Raw genomic sequence first — 27,333 nt, 5'->3', positions numbered from 1 at the left:
CCAACCATCTGAAAATTTACTAAAGATTCTTAGTTTTGGGCCATGCTAAAAAGAGGCAGTGGGTCAGATATGGCTCGTGGGCCATAGTGTACCAACCCCTGCTCTAGTAAAAACCTACCAGAAACATTGGCCTCTGCTGCTTTTATTGGCCCCCTTGTAGAGAATCAAAGCAGCCTTCCCTGGTAAGCAAGGTGAGCGAAAGCCTGTTGGAAAGTCAGCCATTTTAATGAACACTCTCCCTTTGTCTGTGTCTGGCAAGGTTGTTTGCAATCAGGCAGGTTCTTTGGTTTAAATTTTGAAGCTGGAGAGTAAACACTAGGTGTTGCTTCATTAGCTTCGCAATGAGAATCTCTTACCATCAAGGATTTAACTGTCCGGAAACGGCCTCTGGCTAGAAAAACCTGAGAATTCAGGCTTTAATCCTAAATTCTTCTGAAAACAAAACAAAACAAAACGTCTGTCTAAATAAATGTAACTGAGCAATCACTTGTCAAAGATAAATATTTCTGGAGACAATATGAAATTCATGAAAATAAAAGTTTGACAAGTGTGGATATTACCTTGAGCTTCTGGGGATTTAAAAGGAGACTGACCATTTTTCTTAAAAGGTTTGGGAATTAGGGAAAGGCGCACCTTCATCAGAACCTAAGTCCTCAGTGATGTTCAACCCTACTGAGTCTAATTCAGACAGAACCTGAAACTAATGATTCCAGGCCTGTGGGATTTATGGCAGGAAAACAGTCCTCATTTTAGGTTTACCAGTTTGTTCATATCACAAAAGTTTGGGCAGGGAATTACTGCATAAATCCCAACTCCTATTTCAGCCTCCATCTGCTCATTAAAACCATCTACACCAAGGACAGCTTGACATTTGCTGCTTCCTCTAAAGTCAAAGCCCTGAGCCCAAACTAGCGTGTTTATTCAACAGCTGCCAATAGTAGCAACCCTGCTGATGAGAAATGGGGGCTACCTACTGCTCATGCCTCTGGAAAGAGGTGCCAGGCCATTACTGGCCTTAAATATCCCTGCCATCCATTCAATAAGCATTTGCTGGCCACCTACTGTGCTGGTAAAAACATATAAATAGATAATACCCTTTATTACTAATACACAAATACATATAAATAGATAATACCCTTTATTACTAATACACAAATAGCTCATTTTCTTGCATTCAGCAGGTATTTAACACGTTTTCTAAAGGAAGGATTCGACTGAGTGAATTAGTGACTTCTCAACAAAAAGGATTTTCTTGCCAAAGCTGGGTGTGTGGCAGGGGGTCCTGTCAACGTTGGCATGGCTCCTCTTAGAGGAATTCTTTTTCTCACAGATCACTTGCAACTACTGAGAACTTTGCTTGTGCCAGGAACTCACATTCGCTGTGAGAGAAGTGCTAATATGATTCTGGTTTTACAGGGAAACCTCTGAGACTAAGGAGGTAAGTAAACTGGCCTAAATCACACAGAAGCAACCAGATTAAGACCCACACCCATTTCTGACACAAAACTCTATGGACGTAACTACTACTCACTGCAGACTCTTAGAACACAAGCTGATTATTGTTCACGTTGGAGAGAAGGTAAGAGAACCATCACTTACACCAGTTCATTGATTCTCCTTCACGAAGCCGTATCACTCCCAGTCTATTCAGGGCATTTCTGGGGAAAGCAATGGTTCTCAGAGACATATTCAAGTCCAAAAAATAATAATAATAATACAAGCAATGGGACTAGCTTACACAAGTCTCCAGATCACCTCCCAGGACTTTCACTTTTTCCTTCCCTGGTATTAACTATACATGGATTCTGTTTGTCAATTTCCAATTCTGTCCTTGTCATTACAACTCATTGCAAACATACCTTTTGCTGCCTCCGTGGAGTCTGTCTTTCTTTTGGGGGGTAGTAGAGCAATAGTGGTAGAGGATGAGGAGGAGGTACGATTCATTACGCACTTAGACAAGAACTTGCCGAAACGAGGAGCAAAGATACAAACTGGTGGGTTAGCCAAACACGAGATACATTTTGAAAGCAAGAACTCTTTTATACTGAAGGTGGAGTATTTTCTTTTTAGGCACCTCTTCCAGAAATAAGCTCATTCTTCCACAGAGAATGGTTTGATTAACAGGGGCGGGGCCAACACATCCAAATACAGATAAGACAGGCTCCAAAAAGTATAGCAGTTCAGCCAAACACAACATTCAATAGTTTAAAATAAAAAATAAATTTATAAATCACTCCCTATTTCAGTTTATGTCCTCTAAATATTTTCTCTTCAACCTATCTGCTGTATAGAATCTATGCTGATTGCATCTGTACATTCTATGAAGTTTGGATCAGATATTACAGGAAAGAAAAAGCAGCCTTCCTCAACAAAGCTGGTAAATAGTATGATTGCTCATCATTCACTAAGTAGGTAAAACAGAGGCCACACATGGGTAACCATGAGCCTATTTAGACTCCTGACGTGTTTTTAGCAGGCACAATGTTAGAAAAAGAAAAAAAATCGGAATTTCTAACATCTAGAAATCCACATAAAAATTTAGTTTTGAGAAGTGGGCAGGGCAAAGCCATTCAAGGAATGCTACAGACAATAACATCAAAATGGTGAAAGATTCAACCCCTAGTAGGCCTTGAGGCTCAGGATGATGGGAGATTTGACTTCTAGCAGATCTTGAGCTTCATTACACGCTCACTGTAATATATTAACATGGTGAATAACACGCCCACAGGCACCATGGCAGTCCCAAGGTTAGCCACAAAAGGCCAAAGAGTGGGAAATGGCCAACTTCCTGGGAATCCCAGCCACTTCCCCAGGCTAGTTATACTGGTCCTTCCACTTATTAGCATATGAAGCCACTGAGCCCGTAAAAACTGGCCATGCGGCTCTCTCTCTCTTTGGAGACAGCCCACATTCTGTCTATGGAATGTGTACCTACTTTTAATCTGAGCACCCAATCCCCGCACCTCGTGGCCTTTCTCTTGCCTTGCAATGAATCTCTGAATAAATCTACCTTTACTCAACTGTGGCTCGCTCTTGAATTCTTTCCTGCACGAAGCCAAGGACCCACACTTGGCAGGGCACGTCCCAGGGGCAACCGAAGCCTGGGACGCAGCCCTTCTCACGTCCCACATCTGTTCTTCCTCCATCAAGATTAGGAAGCAGAGGCAGTGATTATTAACTATTCTTTTGGAAGTCTAGAGATGAGAAAAAAACAGCAACAATTTCATTAGAATGAGAATTGAGTCCAAAAGAAGAAAAAATTTAAGTGAGTTAACTAAATGGAAATTGACCCATGCCCATATATTATTCTAATTTCTTATGTATAATACAGTTAAGCTAAAAACTTGGATGCCAAGACAGCCTCTGGACTGACCTGATAGTTCAAGAGTTTAAATAGATATATATTTCTTGATGGTAGAGACAACACCTTCTAATTCTTTGAGTTCTCCACGTTACCTAGCTCTGAGAATGAAGCAGAGGGGCTACAGGACCGAAATAACCACATGAATAAACACCTTTAAAATATTAGTTATATCACAGTTCATAAAAATCATTTCAGATTATTGTATGACTTCTGTGCAAGAAATGAAAATCACTGGACAAATAAACTGGAACTTCAAGTCTTCTACTGACAATATGATCCAGAAGGAAATAAAGAACAATCAGTTGTATTAATGACATTGTGGTTGTTGTTTAAATTTATTTAACATTTAAGGAAAAAATAGTAGGCAAAAGAAAAAAAAAGGATTTTTTTAAAGGAAGAAAATTCCAAAGCAATAGAAAAAATTTGGAGGCACTTTCTTCTTTAGACATCCAGAAAATAATAAACTTATAGCCAGCTAGCATGAATTTACAAAATATGTCTGTTTGTTATTCTAACTGAAATACTGAATTTATGCCTGAAGGAAGGGGTTATATGGATCACGAAACAGAGAGTTTTAATAATGGGGAAGCAGTTACAAATCTGAATGTAAATCTCTCTTAGCTACCCCCAAGCTAGCTGCTCACACTGCCTTAGGTCAGATACTTGGAAGCAGAGCCTAAGGTCAGGGTACCTGTGCCTGTGAAGGAAAAACCGGGCTGGTCTGACAAGATAACTCATAAGTCTAGGAATGTGAAGGAGAGGCTGGGCTGGGCTGGGCTAACAAGTCTAGTATTGGAATACTGATCTGAGTTCTGCTGGACTAACTTGTAAATCAAGGTTAATTAGTGTTGGTTTGCTGTTCATGTTTTTTTGCTAGCCAGCTGGATTTTCAAAGATACATATCTGGCTTTGGAATGTTGGTTTGCTGCCTCCCCGCCTCCACTTTTGTGATGATAATGCTGCTAAAGCTGTTCCATGCCTATTGGCCAAATACCCCAAGCTTGTACTTTACCCTATAAAACCTCCTGTGCACATCTTGAAGGTGCTCAGAGCTTTGGAGCAGAAGCCCCTCTGAGCCTGCTGGCATAATACATCTGAGTACTCCAACCCTCCGAGTGGTGCTTGTTTCTTGACTGGCCTGTCGTTTCCGTAACATGCCAAGTATTGATGAAGGAAGTGCTCCTGGAGAGACTGGTAGAGGATCAAGGAAAGCAGGACAGGGAAGGGAGAAGGAGCAAAGAAAGAGTGGGATTCCAGGATAAGTCCCAGCTTCAGTCAGGCTGCTTTAGCGCATGCACTCGTCTGTCATGGGTACAAGCCACTGATGCTGGGCAGAAAAACAGGCAGTAGATAAATTTCCAGGCAAGATTGCAGAGGTGGTTGGGTCCAACAGCTCAAGGATAATCTTCTAAAGATAGCTGAAGGTTCTATCTTAGCAGTAAATACACAGAAGTGGGGTGATGGGTATGCAGAACCAGTGTAAGGGGACTGGAAAGGCCACCAATACTGCTCATACTCTAGGCCAGCTATTTTTTTCTTTTTTAAAATTTTATTGAGGTATAGTTCATTTCTAATATATTAGTTTCAGGTGCACCACACAGTGATTCAAAAATTTTATAGCTTATACTCCAGTTAAAGTTATTATAAAATATTGGCTATATGCCCTTTTCTGTTCAATATATCCTTATTTTATTCATGGGCTAGCTACTTTTAGATTGGCACACTCAACCTCTTTTCTAGACTCATTCTATTAGAGAAGATGGAAAGTCAAAAACTGTATCTCCCAGACTTCCTTGCAGCTAAAGTTTTGTATTAGAAATAGATTCTATGAGATTTGGACACTGGAAATGAGGTGCAGAAATTTTCCTGCAGCTGCTGACTACTGTTGCCATCTAAGAGGGTCATAAAAATACAAGTATTCTCTGAGCAGTGTTGTAGAATACATTCTCCAGCTTGGTACAGGTCAAAAAGCAGTGGCAGAGCATCAAAAAAAGAAAAAAATACTTAGGAATAAACTTAGCTAAGGTGAAAGACTTACATGCTGACAACTGTGAAACACTGATGAAAGAAATTCAAGAAAATACAAATAAATGGAGAGGCATTTCATGTTTATGGATTAGAAGATTTCATATAGTAAAATGTTCATACTACCCAAAGCAATCTATGGATTCAATACTATCCCTGTCAAAATCCCAATGGCATTTTTCGCAGAAATTGAAAAAAATCCTAAAACTTATACGGAATTTCAAAGGTCTTCAAATACTCAAAATGATCTTGAGAAAGAAAAACAGAACTGGAGGTTTCATATTTTCTGATTTCAAAATGTACTGTAAAGCTTCATTAGTAAAAATAGTATGGTACTGGCATGTAGACCAACTGAACAAAATAGAGTGCCCAGAAGTAAATCCTCACACATATGGTCAACAAGGATACCAAGAATACACAATGGAGTAAGCATAGTCTGTTCAATAAACGGTATTGAAAACTGAATATCCACATGCAAAACAATGAAGTTGGACCCTTACTTTATACCCCATACAAAAATTAACTCAAAATGGATTGAAGACCTAACCGTAAGACCCAGAACTGTAACACAGGAAATATAGGGCAAAATCTTTATAACATTGAGCTTGGGGTAATGATTTCTTGGATATGACATAAAAAATGCAGGCAACATAAAACAGACAAATGGGACTACATCAAACTACAAAACTGCACAGTGAAAGAACAGAGTGAAAAGGCAGCTTATGAATGGGGCAAGATGTTTCCAAACCACACAGATAAGAGATTAATATCCAGAATATATTAAAGAATTCTGACAACCCCACAATACCAAAAATAATAATCTGATTTTTTTAATTGGCAAAGGACTTGAATCGACTTTTCTCCAAAGAAGATACATAAATGGCCACGAGGCATATGAAAAGATGGTCAACATCAGTAATCATCAGGGAAATGCGCATCAAAACCACAATGAGATCTAACTCCACACCCATTAGAATGTTTGTTATCAAAAGAACAGAAAAAATCACAAGTGTCAGAAAGAATGTGAAAAAATTGGAACACTCGTCCACTGTAAGTGGAAGTATAAAATGGTTTAGGTGCTATGGAAAACAGTCTGGAGGGCTCTTCAAAAATTTTAAAATAGAATTACTGTATTATCCAGCAATCCTACTTCTAGGTATAGATATCCAAAAGAATTGAAAATAGGATCTCCAAGAGCTATTTGCACACCGATGTTCACTGTAGCATTATTTACAATAGCCAAGAGGTGGAAGCAACCTAAATGTCCACCAATGGATGAATGGATAAAGAAAATGTAGTATATACATACAGTGGAATATTATTTAGCCTTGAAAAAACATCCTGCCATGTGCTACAACATGAATAAAACTTGAGAATGTTATGCTAAGTGAAGTAAGCCAGTCACAAGAAGACAAATACTACATGATTCCACTAATATGAGGTATCTAAAGTAGTCAGACTCTTAGAAACAGAAAGTAGAATGGTGGTTTCCAGGGGCTGGAGAAAAAGGAGTTGTTCAGTGGATACAGAATTTCAGTTTTTTAAGATGAAAAAGTTCTAGAGATCTTTTCAGAACAATGTATATACAGTAGGCATTACTGCACTATACACTTTAAAATGATCAAGATGGTAAATTTTATGTTATGTTTTCTACCACAATTTTCTAAAAAAGCAGTGATGGCAGTAGAAGCTACTTCTGTGCTGACTTCCTTTTTCTGGACTGAATCTTTGAGTGGCCATTCTCTAGGTTTTGGTGGGAAGAAAAATTGCAGCAAATGGGCATCAGACATGGCATAGCTTGAGTTTCAGTCTCAGGAGTGTTCCATGTGATGCATGCAAGTCACTGGGAGATTTTATTAAAATCAGATTCCATTTGAGTTCATCTAGGGTGAGGCCTGAAGTGCACAAGCTCCCAGGTGATCCAATGCTGCTGGTCCTCAGACCACACTTTTGAGTATCAAGGCTCTAAGATCAGATCTGTGTGGCTCTGGAAGCCTAGAACCTGTTTTTATAATCCTTTCTATTATTTTACAAGTATCCAATCATCCATATTAAAGTCCTTCCTACATAGAGTACCCAAAAATGTTTCTACTCCTTGACTGAATCTTGAATGAATTCTGGACCACCATTCAGCTAAGTCATTTAATAAATATGACTGAGGATCTATTATATGTCAAAATCTACTCTATGAGCTAGAGTGGTAAACAAGATAAGGCAAGATCTGTGTTCTTATGAAGCTTGCATAATATTAGTGAGAGACAGTCAACAAATAAATATGTATATTTATAAATATATAATAATATAATAAATATACCATAGTGAAAGATGCTTTTATGCAAAACGTTGATAGTCTTATCAGGGACATTAGCTTAATCAATCTTTCAATATGATGCATACATGTAATGACGCATGGGTCTTAGAAAAGGAACAAAATAAGGCTACTGTGATTCTCATGCTAAAAAGGCCACTCTCCTACACACATAAAAGGCCCAGACTTGAGAAATCAGGAGAGAAGGGCCAGATACATATCTCCTTCAACTTGAAGATGCTGGGCAGGGGAATTAATTTCTAGGAAACTTGCCTCAAACAACCAGAACAACCAGGACACCCCACAGACATCCCCCAGTGCTTTGAAGTCTGGTGAAACCATTACAGTTGTAGAGAATGGGCAGCATGGCAATAAAGTCAATGTGAAGCAAGAAAGAAGGGTGAAAAAATAGAAAAGGAGGGAGGAAGAGGTGGAGGAGGAGTTCAAAAAAGAATTAAGAGAAGATTCAGAAGTAAGTGGGTAAAGAGAAGAGAATGGTTGTCTGCAAGTCAAGAAGCTCTACCTACTGGTCAGAAAAGACTTTGCTTTATATATTTATCGGATCTTCTCTTCCATGAGGTAGAAAAAATGACCCAACAATGTAAATTAGATTTGGTGTCAGAGTTCCTGCATTTCACCCCTAAATATACAACTTCAGGCAAGCCACAACTTCACTGAGCCCTAGTAGAAGAACCATCATAGTCACCTCCTAGAAGGGATTTCAGAAAGTTGGTTGAAGTGACAAGTGTGGAACCTACGACAAGAGCACTCACTAGGATTTACCTGCCATTTATTCTGCTATTTGTCATTCTGAGAGGATGCTTTTCTAGGAACTACTGGCCCTAGAAGACTACTCCTGAGGTAGAAGGATTAATTTTGTCCTCAGGGCAACCAGTGCAGGGCTGCAATCCACATTGGTCTCACTCCTCTCCACCTGAAATCCTATTGCAGATATAGTTATGGCAGAGGGTAGCACTTAAAATTTTTATAGTCGCAAATGGATTATAGTTAACTTTTATTGATTATATTTCATCTTACTTCATAAGTGTTTCAAGATGGCTTAAAAAGCCATATATAATAAATGAAAGTATAAACTTAAAATTAATATAGTCTGAGAGTAGAAGGAAAACCAGGAATACGGACATTAAAGTCAAGAATGAGATTAAAAATGAGTATTAGTGTGGCCCTCATGCTTTGGGTTCTGAGCTTTCTGACAGTCAGATGCATGGCCTACCATCTTCCAAAATGGGAGACCTGTCCATGAAATGAGAATGAAACAATTACCTACTGGAGAGACAGCCACTCTATGATCAGATGTGAAAATCTTGCTACAAAGGACACTGTAAGAAATGATTCATATCCTTAAGAGACACATAATGGAAGTTCTTATAATCTTCCGTGTGACCTGATATATCACACTTAAATCCATCCAAAAAGACCAGTTCTTAGATGATGTGGGAGTCGGGACAATACTTTCATTATATACTAGGATTATTTGTCACATTCAACTGAAGTGCTTTGTAAGATCAGATAATGGTAGTAGAGAGAAGATTTTTGCAGTGAGACAGTTCTGGATTTAAATACCATTCCTACTGCTAAATAACTTTGTGGTCATAAAGCAACTTTTTAATGATACCGAGTCCCATGTTTCTCTGAAAAGAGAAGTTAAGCACCAACTTCCTAGGATTAAATGATGTATAGGAAAGCAGCTAGCATGGTGCGAGGCACATATTGTTTATCTTCCTTCCTCCTTCTATATTCTCCACAATGCTTAGCACTCAATAATACTTGCCCAGCTGCACTTAGGCCTCTAAGATACCCTGCACTTAGGCCTCTAAGATACCCTCAAAGATAAATGCCTCGGAGTATCCTCCAAACTTAGTTTGTTCAACATAAGATAGTCCTGGCAAAATCATTACAAAGTAGCTCTCACAACAGCAGCTTTAAGAAAACACCATTATTAGCCTGTCAAATGCATAGAATTCCTGATATTAATGAATCGATCCTCAGGGCCAATCTATAGCACAATCTAGGAAGTGAAAATTTCCCATTGAGAAGTTTAGTATATGTCAGTAAATTAAGTTTCCTTGCCACTGTTTATCTCTCTTCTTTTCAGTGAGGCCTGAAATGATGCATCTACATCTTTTTCTGGCAATTTGTTTCTACCCTATCCTATCCACACTGGCTCCAAACACACACACACACACACACACACACACACAAACAGAGTGTGGGAATTTCCATTAGAAACAAAAATGAATTCACAAATTGAGATTGCTTATGACTAAGCCAAATGTAAATTGTTCCATCAGAAATAAGAGAATCGCAGTCCTTGCCCCTTGCCAAAGATATTCTAACCCTCTGCACCATCTTGATCTCTAAGGAATGTCCAGGCAAATCCATCCGTTCCCATGCCCAGATATAACAGTACATTGCATGGAAGACCCGGGTCAAGTTTCACCACATCAAGCAAACTGGTTTGTGAAATGAAGAATGTAGTGTGGGCTTCAGCTTCAAAGGTGCAGGTTAAACATTCACCAGCCCAGACCACAAACCAGACGTGCATGAAGGAGATCCCAGCTGCTCCCAGGCCAGTGCTGCACTAGAAGAAGGGAGGGAATCCACTGAATCCTGAGAAGGGCTGGGAATCAAGTGCCTGAGTTTGCATTTTCTGGCTCAGCAACTGGTTTCCATTGAGAAGACTTGTATTCCTCCCATACAAACTGGGAATACACTTAATTATTCATTAAATAAAGGCAAAAACTCAATTTTTACCCAGGTGTAATCTCCAAATTATGTAGGAAATTGCAGATATTCATGTTTGTGATTCTCTAGCTTACCAATATGCAGATTCCCAGTTGTTGGACATACCGTCCTGTGTGTTCTAACAGCACTGCTTGGGCTATACCCCCATTCCACTGATGAGGGCAAGCAAGTAGAGAGAAGCAGTATGTCACGACAATATGAGTGCTAAGCCAGAACCTGGAGGTCTGGCTTGGCCAGTCACTAGCGGTGTGATACTGACAAGTCACTTAACACGTCTGTCTCTCTAAAACTGAAGATGAGTACTGACCCTGAGTTTGTAAGGATTCCACGTAAAGTTCTGTAGAGATTTTAATGTGAACACAAATGCACTCTACATCTTGTCATTACTAACCGTAGTTCAAAAAGTTATTACGTGGCAGAGTCAAGAATGGTCTCCGAACTCCTTGCTGCTCAAAGTGTGGTCTATGGAATGGCAGCATCAGTGACCCCAGGAAGCTTTGTGGAAACTTCAGTCTCAGTCTCTGGCCCAAAACTGCTGAATCGGGATATGCATTTTAACAAGACTGCCAGGTGATTCCTATGCATCTGAAAGTTGTGAAGCACAGCCCTTACTTCAGTCTCAGAGTTTATCATTCTTTCCTAGCAGACGTCTATGAATCATCCAAACAAAACAGACCAATGGTGTGCATTCCTGAATCTTCCATCGTCTTTCCCCATCCTCCAATGGGAAAGGGCTCAGAGTAGACACTGATTTACTTAGGGAGTGTGGGGTGACTTGATAATCATCTAAGACATGCTAACTTTATTTTTAGTAACAATTTTTATTATGCATTATAAACCTAATGCATGTGGGAAATATTTTCTAATGAAGAAAATATTTAGGAAAAAACCCTTGTAATTTCCCAGTTAATCATTAACATTTAGATGTATTTTGCCTTTCCTTCATATATATACATTATATGGCATGATTCTTAAAGCAGCACTGGGTTTATACCATTCACACTACTTTTGTAAACAATTGTTTCAATTCATATTATGTAATGAACATTTCTACTTGTCATTAAATATTAAAAATATGACTTTGTTGCATGTTACATCGTAAGTTTATACCAGATCCATACTTTTGATTTAAGAGAAACATGGATGTATTCTGTATTAAACTGAGACACTGTTTAAGCATTATATTCTCCCTGAGTTTAGCACAGCTCTTAGCACATAGTAAGCGCTCTCAGTAACATTCCTTGTACTGAAGACAGAACGTCTTTCAAATTTATAATCAAATTTTCCTTAATAAAGAGTTATGTTAGCCCAGATGTTCAATCTGTCTCTAATGAATGGTTCCAAAACGATTCATTAATGGACTGTATTTTTTATATAGGTTCCATGTTTCAAGAAGCTTTGGAGAATACTGTGGTAATTCCCAGGGGACTTCTGGTAAGTTCAGTGTAAAGAAATGCTTTGAAGCAGGATCAAAAGTGGCAGTGTTATCATTGTAACTGAGTGATTTCTAGGAATAGTTCTGATGATTCCGCCAGTGTGCTGTCCCAATTTCAAAGTAGTATCTTGTCCCGAGCAGTGTCCTGCATTTTATCATTTCAGAAAAACTCATCGCTTTGTGCCATCTAGTGTCAAGGAATCTGTTTCACATCATAATGTTCTTTCAACGGCAAAGAGTATAGAAGAACTGAGTATCAGAAGCCTGGCTCTGCACACTGCATATGGATCTAAAACAAACTATCTCAGTCCCAGCACTTCTGGCGTATTCTCTGTTGTGGAGAGAAGGGCTAAGCAGTGTAGGCTGTTTAGTAGCATCTCTGGCTCTTTTCCCACCAAATGCCAGTAGCAAACTCCTCCCCCTAAAATATAACAACCCAAAATGTCTCCAGACATTGTGAAATGTCCCCTGGAGGGCAAAGCCATCAGCTTGTCAAGAACTGATCTATTCATACCTACTTAGGATGGCTATAATTAAAAAAAAAAGAAAAAGAAAACAGCAAATGTTAGCAAGGATGTAAAGAAATTGGAACCCTCATGCATTACTGGTAGGAATATGAAATAGGGTAGCCGCTGGGGAAAACAGTTTGACAGTTTCTCAAAAAGTTAAATATAGAAATACTACCTGGTCCAGCAATTCTGCTTTTAGGTATGCATCCAAAAGAACTGGAAGCAGGGATTCAAATATCTGTATACAATGTCAACAGCAGTATTATTCACAATAACCAGAATGAAAACAACCATATAACCCTCAAAAGATGAATAAATAAAATTTAATATATATGTTTTATTTATATATACACAGTTTTAAATATTTATGTATTGAAAAGTCAGTCATAAAAAGGAATGAATTTTGATACATGGATGGACTTTGAACACATTAGGTTTAGTGAAATAAGCCAAGACAGATATTGTATGATTCCACTTATATGCGGTACCTGGAACAGGCAAATTCAAAGACCAAAAGCAGGACAGAGGTTACCGGGGATCATGGCGGGTGCGGGGGGGGCTGTTGTTTAATGGATACAGAGTTTTTGTTTGGAATGATCAAAAAGTTTGGGGTGTAACAGTGATGATGGGTATAAATTATTGTGAGTGTATTTAATGCCACTGATTTATACATTTACAAGTAGCTAAAATGATAAACATTATGTCTATTTTGCCACAATTTTTTTTAAACTTGTAAAAAGAGAACAGGCCTAGAGTGATCATTTGTATCCAGGAAAATTATAAAAACCAACCAAAAACATAAATTTCTGTTCATTATTAATTATGCATTGCTTTTTTAGATGACTTTTACTAAGTGTTAGAAGATGGGGCAGGTGGGTAAGTACCTTGCCTAGAAAGCTAGGAGACCTGATTCTAGTCCGCATCCCCTATATGAAGTTCAGTACGTCATTTTACCTCCTTTATCCTTAGTTCCCCCATCTGTAAATTGTAAGATTTACACTAATAGCATTATGACCATTTGCAGTTGTAAATTTCCACATTCCGTAATTCTGAGAATGAGAAAATCATTTTCAAAGCATTTACGGAAAACTCTGACAAGAAGTATCATAAACATTCCTATGTGCGGACGCGTCAGAAAATGATGAGGCATTATATATTGAATTTTATGGAGTATTGTGATCTGAAGACTACAATATTAAAACAATTATTTCCATAATGATTAAAAAAAATACAAAGATTTTTATGGGGGTTAAATGTTAACTCTGCTTCCCAACTTAAGATATAAGGTCATTTAAAACAGCATCCCTGGCTCCTCCCCTTCCTTTCTCCATCCCTTTCCTCATCCACCTTATTACCTATTTTACCTATTTCATTTCCTTCATAATGTATTCTCTCTCACTTAACACGAAGTTTAACTCTGAAAATCACATGAGACTATCACTAGAAGTACATTTATTTGGGGGATGTACTCACAGACAACAATAATAACGAAGATAATAATGATTATAAAGCAATAGCTAACATTTCTGAGGATTTAAACTCTGTCGGTCGCTGTATCACTTTTTATGTAATATGCTATCTAAGCCTTAGAACCGTCACATCTGTAACTACTACTGTGATCCCCCCTAGCCAGGCGCAAAACTGATCTCACAGCTACTAAATGACGGCGCTGGAATTTGAAAACTAGATATTTCTGAGTTCAGAGTCTGCGCTCTTAACTGTTTCTGTCTGCCCTGTCTCAAGCCCTTAACCATCCACCAAGCAAGGAATCAAGGGCATCTATCGTAAGGGGAAAAGCAGCAGAATGTTCCCCCACCTGTTACCAGGAATGGAGAAGAAGATAGCATCCTAACGATTTTTGAACAAACACATTCACAAACAAGGGATGGCTAAAATCCCACCATGGACAAAAACGTGTTAACTTAAAAGGACTTGTTACTAGAAAGGGCTTCACTGGATCTCACCACCATACTCCTTTCCCTGCCGGAACATACTGAAAGCAATTAAACATATTACAAGTATTAAAAATCACTTCAGGCAGAAATAAATTATGTTTTAGATCCTTAGCAAGGAAGGGATGGAGACTCATGGACTCTATACAAATCTGTTGTTTTTCTTTCTTTCTTTTTTTTTTTTTCCTGGTGACCTATTGAAATCACTGTCTAAGAAAAGAGACAACCATTTCATCAAAACTCATTTCTCCCTCCACCCGCTGGCACAGGACCCTGTTAGTCACACAAGCTCTTCAACTTCTGGGTCCATGCAGCCAACAGACGGCACAGTTCCTTGATATCTGTCTCTCTTCCCGGCCACAAGGTACACTTGTCAGGCTTTCTCTTCCCTAATGGCCCTTGAGCCCTTCTGCAAAGACGGCTGGCTTCTCACATCTGGACAGGCATTCTAGTCACTTGCCTCTCTCATTAGTACTCCATCAAATCCCCCCACCCTGGCTTTTATCTATCAGGGGAGCACATTTTATAATGAGTCAGAAAGGCCTGACTACTTACAGTCTCTTGGCAACACATTCTGGCAGCAAAGTTGCCTGAGGACTTACCAGGCTAATGCATGTGTGTTTCTGAATCTCTCCATTCCCCCTAAGAGGGGAATAGATACTCCCATGAGCGTGACTGTGTCAGGACTGAGATTGGATTAATTAGCAGGCACTTATCCCCTGCTTACAGATGCAAGCGGGGAAAAAAAAAAAAAGACACAAAATCATATTGTGTCAGCAGGGTGCTTTATCGCATTGGCAGCCTCGGTTTTTCCACAGACCTCTCAGAGATTGGGTTTTCCACATTGAGTAAGTTTGAAGAGTAGATGCCTTTGAAGCTGAAGATATAAAACTTCTTTATAGCCAACACAGTTGGTGCATACCAAAAAGAATTGAAAGAAAATGAAATGAAAGGCTTTAAATTCCCTAGCATTTTATTTCCTTGTTGATTAACTTCTTGGGATGGATGATTATTCACATGCAGACAGATAATTCTCCCGATTTTGCTGAGAGTATCTTGTTTATCGGTTTTCAGGGAAGAAGACAAAGACCCAAACCTGGGAGACGAGGAATCATTTCCCACTGTATCCCAGATTTAGGCATTTTTTTTTTTATCAAAGTTATTAGCCCATATGGCCAAGTCAACCAGGTTTTGTGGTCCTGTCAACTTGAAAATATTAAAGACAATGGCAAATGCAACAAACCAATATCAATAGAAAATTCTGTGCTGCACTGGAAGCTACTTAAGAACAGGAATAGGAGCCTAAGTCACTTAACCTTTGAGCTGCCCCGTGAGCATGAACTGCAACAGGAAAGGTAGAGGACTAAGAAGCCTCATTCTGTTTCACAGCAACTCTGTAAGGCAGGAATCAGCATCCTCATTTTATAGATAGAATGTAAGTTGCTCACCTCAGACCCTTACAGTTACCATGGAACAGGCACTCCTTCAGAATTAGCAGGAAAAAGGAGAGGGAGGGATGGCGGGAGGGAGAAAGGACGGGAGGGAAAGAACTGATTGACTCTAAGCCACTCTCCCACCACGTTTATCTAGCTGGAGCAAAATAAATTGAACAGTGTGTATTTATTTTATCTCCCTTTCCTCTCTCTGTCCCAGAAGTAGGTGTTACTTGATGGTGAAATAATCTAAAATACAATGGGATAAAAAGGAGGAGCAGTGATCTGGGATAATCTAGAAAGAAAACCTCTCCAGTATTAACATGACAGTAAATTCATCTTAAGCATTTTCATTTTCAAAGCAGGACACTGTGGTATGGCAGGAAACAAGAGCCAGCAGATGGGGTCCACGTTCTTTCCCCCATTCACAATGTGACTAAGGGTAACTAAGCTGTCTGGTTCGCTTCATCATCTATAAAAGGACAGCGATTATTTTCATATTGGGGTTACTGGGAAACATTTATAAGATGATATTCGAGAAACAGCAGTCAGATGATTGTTACAATATTTTTGTAAGGTTCAAATTTGATGAGCACTCAGGAGACTGCAGTCTTTAATCATCATTATCATTTATTTCTTTAGCTCCCCCAAGAGATCCTGGAGTGTACTTTTAGAAATGGGCAAAGGATATATGGAAACAAAGAAGAGTTTCCATAGTTCATCATTAATAACCTAAAATTTCTACTTCCAATTGCTTGGCCTTGGAGTCCCTGGTATGGTTTCTGAAATTAGTCTTCCACAGTTCAGCAAAAGATGATACTCAAACACACAACCAAGAGAACAAGAGGTATGTTGAAAGGTATACCCTCCGTTTGGCTCACAAAGGGACCAGGCTAGGGATGGAGCCCTTTATGGACTGAAAGATACTAAAGACTCTGCCTCTGGCCACGTTGGAGTAACTGGAAAGATACCCACCATCATTTGTCATCAGGGAAATGCAAATTAAAAGTACAATCAGATGCCACTCCATACCCACTAGAACAGCCAAAATCCAAAAAGACAAGGAGGTAAAGCAACTCATACATTGCTAATGGGAATGTAAAATGTGACAACCACTGTATGTACTATTGTTTCCCTTTGTAACTAACAAGCAGAAGAGAAACACTTCACCATGAAAACACACTGCTTCTTACGAAAATCCTGCCTAGATTAAACATTCATTGATAAGTCTTGCCTGAAAGTCTTTACACTGATGGTTGCAAAATAAGTTAGTCAAACCACGTGCTCGCTCTACATTGACCAGTCAGCGCTCAGCATTCCACTGTCAGCAAGAGCTCTTTCTCCCCCGCCACCCACCCGTCTTTCTATTTATCTATACTTATTATCAGGATGATATTATTTTTTCAATGATTGATAATTCACTACTGTCAATTATTTTATGCTCAAATAGCCCCAGATTTGGCCAACAGGAATCCCTTCTAGTTGACACCGGAGTCCTTGGGATATGCCCCATTATTTTTTAAATTACTTTCTTGCCTTTTGACTCTTCAAAACTTTTAGGAGTAACTCCAGCAGGAATGCATCTCTTTGGTTTATAAATTCCTTAATATCCAAATGCTCCCACATCTGTCTTTCATATCTATCTTTCATATCTATCTTCATATCTACTAAGTCAACAAAATCCCAAAAAGAGGAAAAATATTATTGTAACTACCCCATTACCTAGGGCATAAGAGCCACTGTATACCCACACATACACACACACACACACACATACTTCTATTTCATTATAAACCCATAAAGTTAAAAATTATCTTTTATATTTATATATTTCTATTTCCCTGGTTCCCAGCACAGTGCTTTCCATACAGCAAGTGCTTAGCAAGCATCTACTGAAAGAACTGGAAACATTACTCAGAGAGAGATAGAGAAGAGGAGAGCAAAAAAAAATCTCCAACCAGAAACTCATAAATACGTCTGACAATGCGCTGGGCAATGAGGTGTAGGGTGTGATGTGAAAAGACCAAAACTCAACATGTGGTTTTTCCAATCAGCTCTCCCCTTTTGTACTCCCTCTTTTGCATGTGGTAGTGACAGTGATTTCTGTAGCCAATGCCTCACTTTCCTGAGTGACTCAGCCTGGCTGCCCCACTGTGCTGCCAAGAGCTAACTGCCGTTCATGCTGCTCTAACAGCAATGACAACCACCAAACACTGAGTGCATGCTACGTGCCAAGTACTGAAATGAGAGGTGACCTCCTCAGTGTATTCCCTGGACGGTAAGAGGAGCCAAGGAATACACTGTTACGTGGTCCCAGAGTATCAGCACTCAGTCAGATTCCATAGAGAGCTCTTTCCTAATCACTTTATATGGAGTTGGCTGTCTTCTCTAGTTAAAAAGTTGAAGTCAATGTGATAACTTGCCAGATGCTGTCGGCTAATACTATCTCCATCCTTTTTTGCTCTCTATTGTACCACGGGGGCTGAGAACCTGGAGAACACATATCCCTGACCCCCTTGCCAGGAGGAGTTAGTTAGATTCAGGACATGGAAGACTCTTGTGTGAGATATGAAAGGTGCAAGAGAAGGAAAAGCCGTGCCCACCTGCTGACACCGTCAACACACACATACCACATACCCCTCCACACCCCACACACACATACACACACCCAACACATACATACACACCCCCACATCCTACATACACATACCACATACCCCTCCACACCCCACACACACATACACACACCCAACACATACATACACACCCCCACATCCTACATACACACCCCACACACGTATACACACAAGGACACACACCACACACAATGCACACACATATATACACACCACAACACACGCACTCGACTCCTTGGGAGAAAGGCTCTCACTGACTTAATTCTTCCTTAGGGCCAGGCAGCAAAGTAGAGTCCTAATGATTCCTGGACCGATTACTTTATTTTACTGATCAGGGCAAGTTTTCTAAATCAAACCGTTATTCTGCCTAGGATACACTGACCTACATAAATTCATCTTTGATCCATGACATATACTGAGCATAAGCATGCTCACTATTTGAATTCTAAACATATGTATAAACTTCACATTTTCTAAGGAAAAAAATCACCACCAAGGGAATTTTCAATGCAAATGTTAATGCCTGCTTTATTTTTTTTTTTTCTTTAAGGCCAGAGAATCCCCAGCCCTAAATACTTGAACAGTAAGTAAATGAAGATGGAGAATAAAGACATTTTAGACCGAGAGAGACTAAAGGCATGGACTACAGGAAAAACAAAATAGGAAGGCTTTTCCAGGGGCAGAGAGAATAGATGTGCATTCAACCTGGAGTTCCAGTCTTTTGACTTATAGCTCAACTGAATATCCAGTATTTTAAGAAATAGAGAAGGGATTATTTAATGGTTCCTTGAACTCGATAAACCTCACAGCTAATAAGGCCTGCAGTTAGGGTAACTAACCATCTAGGTTTGACCAAAATGGAGGGGTTCCCAAGACATAGGATTGCCAGTATTAAGACCAGGTAAGTCTAGGCAAACCGGGACAAGTTGGTCACCCTACCTGCAGGCATGAATGTCTTGTGGGTTTTGTTTTACTTTAATAAAAAGACTAGAAGGAATTCCTTATATTCGTATAACCTCTTTCAGTTTGAGTGTTTTCATATATATTAATTTAATTACCACTGTAGCTCTTAGGTTGGTAATTCTCAACCTTGACTGCATATTAGTGATTACTTGGGGGAGCTTTTGAAAAATCTAGGTGCCTGGCAATTACCCTGCACAGATTAAAACAGGCATCATATTTTGTAAAACTCCCTGCTGAATCCCATGTGCAGCTGAGATTGAAGACCACTGACTTTGATTTAACTCTAAAGAGTTCCATTTTATAGAAGAGGAACGTGGCATTTTAGAGTGACTAAGGTCAACGTCAGTATTTTGTGACAGCATTGGAACATGATCGCTAACCTTCTACAGGGATGAAGAAGCTGCATTGACACCTAAAATTGCTCTGATTCAAATGAACAATTAAGAATCAAATTCTTTCCCATGCTAGACCCCTTAGTCTACCTCCAAGAGGTCAAAGAAGGAAAAATGCAAATAATTGGAATAATATACTTAAGCCTTGTGGTTTTAGCAGCAGAAGGTCTCCTTTGGAAGAGACTCTACTGGACATACAAATTGTATACTTGAGGTGAAGGGATGAGATTTCTACCTCTGCTCTTGCTACCAAAGAGCATACTTCAGGAAAAACAAGGAGTTACAGTTTGGTTAATAATTAAGTTCGTGTTTTACTGGGCAAGGTTTGCAAGTTTGATTCAAGGCTGACTTGCCTATACACGATTGGAGATTTTAGGAGAGGCAGCAAGCAGCAGCAGCATGAGAACTCAGAGAAAGAGCAAAGATGGGTAACAGCCAAGGAAGAGGATCGAATTGAGAGATAATTGATTTTGGACTCTGTGCTTCCCTGTTCCCCCACAATAACTTCAGTAAAACTTTTCTTTTTTAATGACTCATGGATTTAAAACAGGTTTGTGGGGTGCAACTATGCAGATAGGAGAATTGACCCACCAGGGTTATATTAGAAACGCCTGAACATCTATTTATTCAGTGAATGTTCATCAAGCATCTACCATGTACTAGACCCCAGGCTAGTCTACGGGGTTAGAAGGATGAAGACAGCATGCTCTCGGCCCTAGGAAGGTTGTGAACAATCCAGAGCTTGATAGTTCTGTCTTCACTTCTTAGTACAAATTTGGTGTCTGATCATTTCATGTGAAATGAAAGATTCTTAGGGACTGTGTCATAGTTTCTGAAACACCAAATATTCATACCTCAAAATGGAACATCCCAGGCAGCCATCTTTCCCCACCATACTTCTACATGCTTACTGTGAAGCATTCAGAAAAAATTAGGACCTCAGCCGATCTATCCACTGACACACACACTGGTTGATTGAACGTAGAACTTACATACTTCGCTTGGGAAGCATCTAAGTTGTACTCAGCAGGTGAGCAAAATTCAGACCCAGACTCCATTGCAGGATAGCCATGGAGAGATGTGTAGTCCATGGACTATTCAAACGCTGAAATGCAGCCAGCCCTCTGCTTGTGCAGCCTGGTGCCCTGGAGCAGGACTAGATAGGCCAAACACCTATGGGTTGTTCCTTTTTTCAAGTCATCTAATTCACAGCAAGGCCCAACTTTTTTCTCAGTAGTTCCTGGACTGTGGCTTGATGTGCTACAGCAAAGATAATCTAAACATCTTCACTGTAAACGTGGAACAACATAGGAGGGGCATTTAAGAAGTATATTTGCCTATGTTAGAAACAGATCCGAACTCCATAAACCATGCCACAGAATTTAAAGTTTATTTGGAAGAAACTAAGAAGAAGAAGAATTATTTTCTAAGATTTATAAATATCATTACCAAAAAGGAAAATCCTTAACAAGACTTTTAACAGTATCTAAAAATAGCACACATAAATAAATAAATAAATAAATAAATAAATAAAATAAAATAAAATAATCACAATAACAACTGTACAATCTATAAAAGCAAGAGCAAATTTAAGAGTTATGGTCCTCGGGAAACTTCCAAAACATACAAACCTGTTGTTGCTGAAGATTAACTTGCAAACTTTAGGGGGTACCTAGAAATGGAAGCCTGAAATGCATGCACAAACCTCAAAGTAACCATCTGCTAAGAAACACCTTTTGGCTCAGGAGTTTAGCCAAGATCCTGAACCACTATGGTCACATACGTTTTCAAGTCTAACCACAGAGCAAGAAATTGTAGAATTGGCCAGCCTTAACAAGAATATACCTATGATGGAAAATGTCATCACACAAGACCAGAAACTTACCAGGAAAGACTGCATACAACTGTACATTGGCAAAGGACTCTCTGGTGGTCAAATTTAATGTTTTAAAAAATACTGTTTAAGAGAGAAGGAGGCAGAAAGACCACAAGTGAAGAGGAATCTAGAAGGGGAACGCTTGAAAACTCTCTAAAAGGAAACACACTAAGTCAGAAAATTATTCTCAAAATTGAAAAGTGGAAAATCCTCACCAGTGTACCAAAACAAACAAACAAACAAAAGCATGAGGCAGTGCATCACAGAGGAAAGAGCTTGAGCTCCAAATAGGTTTAATGTTGCCATGAGACAGAGTCTGTACTTCACTGTGTCTGAACTTTCTCATCTGTTAACGTGGATAAGGTAGGTTTAAGTCTCATAGTCTTCAACTCAGCCCTGGATGAGTTAAATTTTATAATTTATAATTGAAACTAGAAGCCAGAAACCATCAAAAAAATTAGAAGGTTCAGGTGCTGGAGGTGATAAAACCCTGAGCTGGACGTCACAACTTACAGGCAGATAATATATTTACACACCAGGTAAATAAAATCTGTAGTTGTTCTGTACCTTGTCACTGGCATCAACGTCCTAGAGCGTAGAGAAGTTTCATAGTTTCAAGGACTTGTAAACCTTCAGCCTAAGGGGAAAAAAATATTATAGGAAACTTGTTAAAATATTCATTGTAGAAACCTATGCTCTGTTGCTTGAAAACATAAATATGGTCACATGAGGTTGATTCACATCAAATAAGCCGTAATTAAGCCATTAACTATGAGCTTACTGACCAAAGTCTAATTATTTCAACCACTATACAGATGCCCTTAAAATTAGGAGTTAAAGGCATTCCTTCCTCTCTTAGTAAAAATTTATTTTTACAAAAAAAATTACGTGACCCTAGAAAACAAGCTCCAAAACAACACAAAGCCTAGGTTTGCCACTAAAACTAGCACCATATTCATGGGCTGTTATAGCGTTAAATGAGATAACGTATGTAAAGTGCGCTGGGACAGTATGTGATACCAGGCACTTGCTGTTATGTTACCATAATGTTAACTCCTCAGCTAAGATGAACTCTCATATGCCAATATTCCTTATATCAGCAAATTTCCCTTTCTTTATATCCATCATTCTTTACTATGACATGTTTAATGATTTAACCAAACTCTTGGCTTTATGAAAGTAATTTTATTCACTACTATAGTCACATTACCTAGCACAGAGTCTGGCATGTTAGTAGGTGCTCAATACATTGATGGATATACACTGATGGTTGCACTGAATACAGTGGTGGATGAATGAAATTTTCAAGTAACCAGACCATAAAACTGAAGTCCGTTTCCTCACTACAATAGGAAAGGGGCAGGTTTTGGAATTGGACCAATATATCAGGTCTATACAATTCCACATCTCCCTATCTGAAATGAGCTGGTCTTCAACCACCTGACTTTTTCCTCAAGAATCCATTTCTCAGGGTCTGCTTTCATATTTGAAGACCAACGTTCTCTGTTTATCTATAGTCCAGGTCTATGTACTGCTCTCTTTCAGGCTGTGGCAGGAAAACTTCTTGCTCATTTGGCAGGCTTTAATGAGTTCTCTCGGGACTATCTAAGCAGTTTAACCATCCCTTCAAAAAGAGGATCCATCCTGATAAACAGTACATCCATTCACTCATAATTTGCCACTCCAATGTCTCATGGTTGGGTGGAAAAGTTCTTGGGAAGAATGTCTATCTTTTTCTTACAACTCTGTAGAAGTCTATGCTCTTAACTCACTCATGCACTGAAGCTGTTTGTTCTTACTGCTTACTGAATATGTTCTATGTATAAAACCTATGAATTTTTTTAAACCTAGTCTTAGACACAGACAAAAAAGTAAATAGGCAAGTATGATTCAGGATTACAGTAAATACTACAACAAATATAGGGAACACTATGAGAGAAAACACAAGTTAAGATCTTAAAAGTTGAAAACATGATCTTCATGCAAAGACCTATGCTGAGATGAAGACGTGGCACAGTGTTCAGGTGGAAAAACAGCTTGCGTGAGGTTCCTGCATCTGGAAGAGGGCTATTTGAGGAACTGGTTGGAACTGAGTGGCCCAGGAAGTGATTAGTACCAAATGATGTTAGAGAGATCACCTTAAGGCTTTGTAGAAGAATGTAAAGATTATTTTTTTTCTAATTCTAAGTGTAATTGGAAACATTTAGAGACTTTAACCAGGAGCATTTTGTAACCAGTCTTGTGTTTTTAAAAAAATCACTCTGGTTGCTGGATGGAAAGTGAGTTGTTGGAATAAGAAAATAATTCTGTTACCATTCAGCAAAATTGACCAAAAAGTCAGTAGGAACAATGGGTTTAACATGTGTTCCCATAACTTACTAGAGAATTCTTAAGTCAGACCTGAGTTCCAAATGGGAAAGGAATTGACAGAAACATAAACCCATGGGTAGCTCATGTCTGTACCAATGTGTGTATTCGAAAACTGTTGAATTAATAAAGGAATTAGAATTCTTCCTTGTTCCATGAGGCAAAAAGACTCCATTTCCTCTCCACATTCAGCTACCTCATGAGAACTGGAGCTGGGTGGCCTGTTGCCATATTATTTCTTTGTATCCCAGAATGAGAATGGACGGGGAGTTAAAATAGTCACATTGCCACTCTTAAGAGATATTATGTGTACTTTCCAGGGGAACAGTGAGCAGTAACATTGGATACAATCAAATAACTTGTCCGTTATAATCACCAGAGATTCAGACATGCACATTTCAGGATCAGTACTTTTAGTCTCTGAACATCATAATGGCTGTTTCACAACTGACGTCAGTTGAACAGTTGTAAGAACCGTTACACACAGAAACCATCATGCAGGTTCCAGGCTCCAAATTCAAGGTCAAGCAAACTAGAATATTATCCTCAGTTAAGTCTTGAACACATCATGAAAGTTTGTGATTTCACCTTCTGGGTCATAATTTTAATGAGAATCTTTACCTTTGAGTTTGAATTTGTCCTTAAGGAATTAAAGATTCTTTTGCATTGTAGTTTATTGTGTTGAATGCACATAATCCTGATTATTACCTATGTGACACCAGATAAGGTAAGAATATTAAACTCAGCACTCGCAATCCTTATTTTAGACTTAAATAACTCTTCAAATACCATCACAACTTTCAAAATCTTTCTTTTTAGTAGGCAGGGCATATATTTCATATTTTATTAGAAAATTTGAGTTTGACAGAGGTCAGCATAACCAAATTTATGCATATGACCATGCCAAGAAAAAAAAAAAAACACTAAATTCTTGTAAATACTTTGGCAGTTGATTCCAATGATGAACCAATGTGAAGTATCATAAAATAATTAGTTTTTCTTCTACAAAATTCCAAATACTGTCAATAATATTCAGAAATTATTGATAGATCACAGAAAAATTTAATTACTATTTAAACAGGTCTTCAAGCTCTTTCCAATAATTCCTCTGTGTAAAGCATGAAACCTAGCAAAAGGATACTAATACAAAAGTTAAAAATAGCAGCATTCTATCAGATCAGTCCCCTGATTTTCTTTCCTTCTTTTTTAATTTTTGTTTTTTTGACTAATATACTAAGATTATATTTCTCTTCAGGGAAAATGCCACCTTCCCTCTGTTGGTTGTACTTCATATAAGCATTCCATTCACAAAATTTTTTTTAATTGATAGCTATTAACAATACACCCTCTGGGTATATAAAGTCATTTAAATGCTTGGATTCATTCTGAGAATTAACTTCAGGATATTAAGAGAATTTTCTTAATTGCTTGTATCATAGATGACAGGTAAAAGAAAAGGGAAGCTGAAAGGAGCAGGAAGGTGAAAAAAATTAAGAAGATATACTGAAACTCAGAGGGAAAACAGACAAAATAAGAAGAAAGACCAAAGTATTTGGAAGATGCAGTTTATCTTGGACTAGCCATAAATATTTTACACAAAATAAATAAATGGTTTTGATAACAATTATATTTAAGAATAAATAAAAAACTTTTTTGAAACCTGAGGACAAAATCAATTTAAAGAAGTCAATGAGTTATAGTCATTTTACAATGTTGTGTCAAATTCCACTGTAGAGCACAATTTTTCAGTTATACATGAACATACATATAACTCAATAAAAAATGTAAAATTAATTAATTAATTAATTTAAAAAAAAAGAAGTCAATGAAATTATCACTCTTGTTGAAGAACATACTTGCCAAGTTATTAGGTTTCAAACTAACTGAGATTCTGAATATTTGGACTTGGCCTTGCTTCTTTGGAGACAAAATTGAAAAGCCAACTTACTAATAATGTATTAGTAATAATTAATTCAAAGTAAGAACATTTCACATGAACATTCTTAGCATCGACTATCATGGGAAAGAGGAGTAAGATCAATGCAAATTATTTCCAATTGAGGTGCACCTTGAAAAGGCTTGTCACCAGAGGCAATTTAACTGTCCATCATTGATGGTTATTGTTGGCCAGCAGTCAGTATTTCTTTCCCAAACAGCCTTAAACCTATATACAACAGCTCTCTTGCCTAGAAAGATTAAATCAGTTGTTAGAATTAACTTCTGTTTTGATTTTTGTAACTAAGTTACTCAAATTAACAAAAAAAAATTTTAATTTTTGAGACATTCATCTGATGGATGGATAGGATGGATAATTATGAAAGTGGGAACCCAGCAAGAAATTTAATATTGGAATAAGAAAATCATACTTTGGTAAAAGTTTTGGAATGACCACAGAGTTCAATTACGTTTGGACAAGAACATCTTGCCAAGCTTTACGGTCAAGATAAACATGGCTGGGATTAGAAGGGCAGCCTAACATAGACGGTATCAGCCCAAAGCCCAGAGGCTGAGGGTTCAGTGCATGGCTCCCATAATGACTTGATGTGTGGCCAGGGAAAATTTCCCCTGGAAGCCTTGACACCACCCATAAAAAAAGAGGTCCAAGAGAAATATCTGTCAGGCTTTGCTCAATGTTAGTCATTATCATACCAATCATGGGCCGGTTCATTTTCTACCAGGTGTGATGTAAGTTTTTTTAATGGATTTTAACATTTTTTCCCCATTTTATAAGGTTTTTTCCTCCTTTTGCAATATATTTGTTCTTACTCTAGGATAGTCATGATCCTTTAGAGAGCAGAATGGCTTGGTTAAAATTAGTCACCAGATCATTCCAATTATGACCTTGTCAGATTTCTTCAGTGATTAGTATGTCATCATTCATGCCATTGGACGATTTCTCTGTATTCAAAGACAAGACCTGGATATTGAACTTGTCAGCCTCCCTTTTAAACTTGTGGTACAGCTGTTATTTTACAGGTGTGTTGGGCAGAAGGAAAATCTCCTCTAACGCAAGGCAGTACTTGAACTCTTTGATATAAGGACTCCTCTGACATGTGTTAGAGAATTTTCCTAGTGTGTTGAAACAACAGAGGGAATACCCAGAATTTCAAAGTTTCTGCATTACCATGGTCTTTCACAAGAACTGTAAGAAAACTGACCAAGGCATCATCTTCAGAGCACTTGCTCATTTTCCTTTGATGCGAAGACCCTAACCAGAGACTAACTAAATCCTCATGGTGAAGTTGGTTGCATAAGCATGGCAGTGTGGGACGCTTTGCAGTTTTTTTTCCATTAATTCAGTCAACAA

The 27,333-nt window shown here is 38.4% G+C and overlaps 1 pseudogene; it reads right to left on the bottom strand.

Annotated features, from left to right (window-relative positions):
* The window catches only part of LOC102523140, a 156,849-nt pseudogene that overhangs the window by 79,542 nt on the left and 49,974 nt on the right, over positions 1-27,333 (bottom strand).

Source organism: Camelus ferus, chromosome 25, assembly GCF_009834535.1.
Source record: "Camelus ferus isolate YT-003-E chromosome 25, BCGSAC_Cfer_1.0, whole genome shotgun sequence".
Lineage (NCBI taxonomy): Eukaryota > Metazoa > Chordata > Mammalia > Artiodactyla > Camelidae > Camelus > Camelus ferus.
Note: the sequence above shows the minus strand (reverse complement) of the source record. Positions and strands in the feature narration are given on the sequence as shown.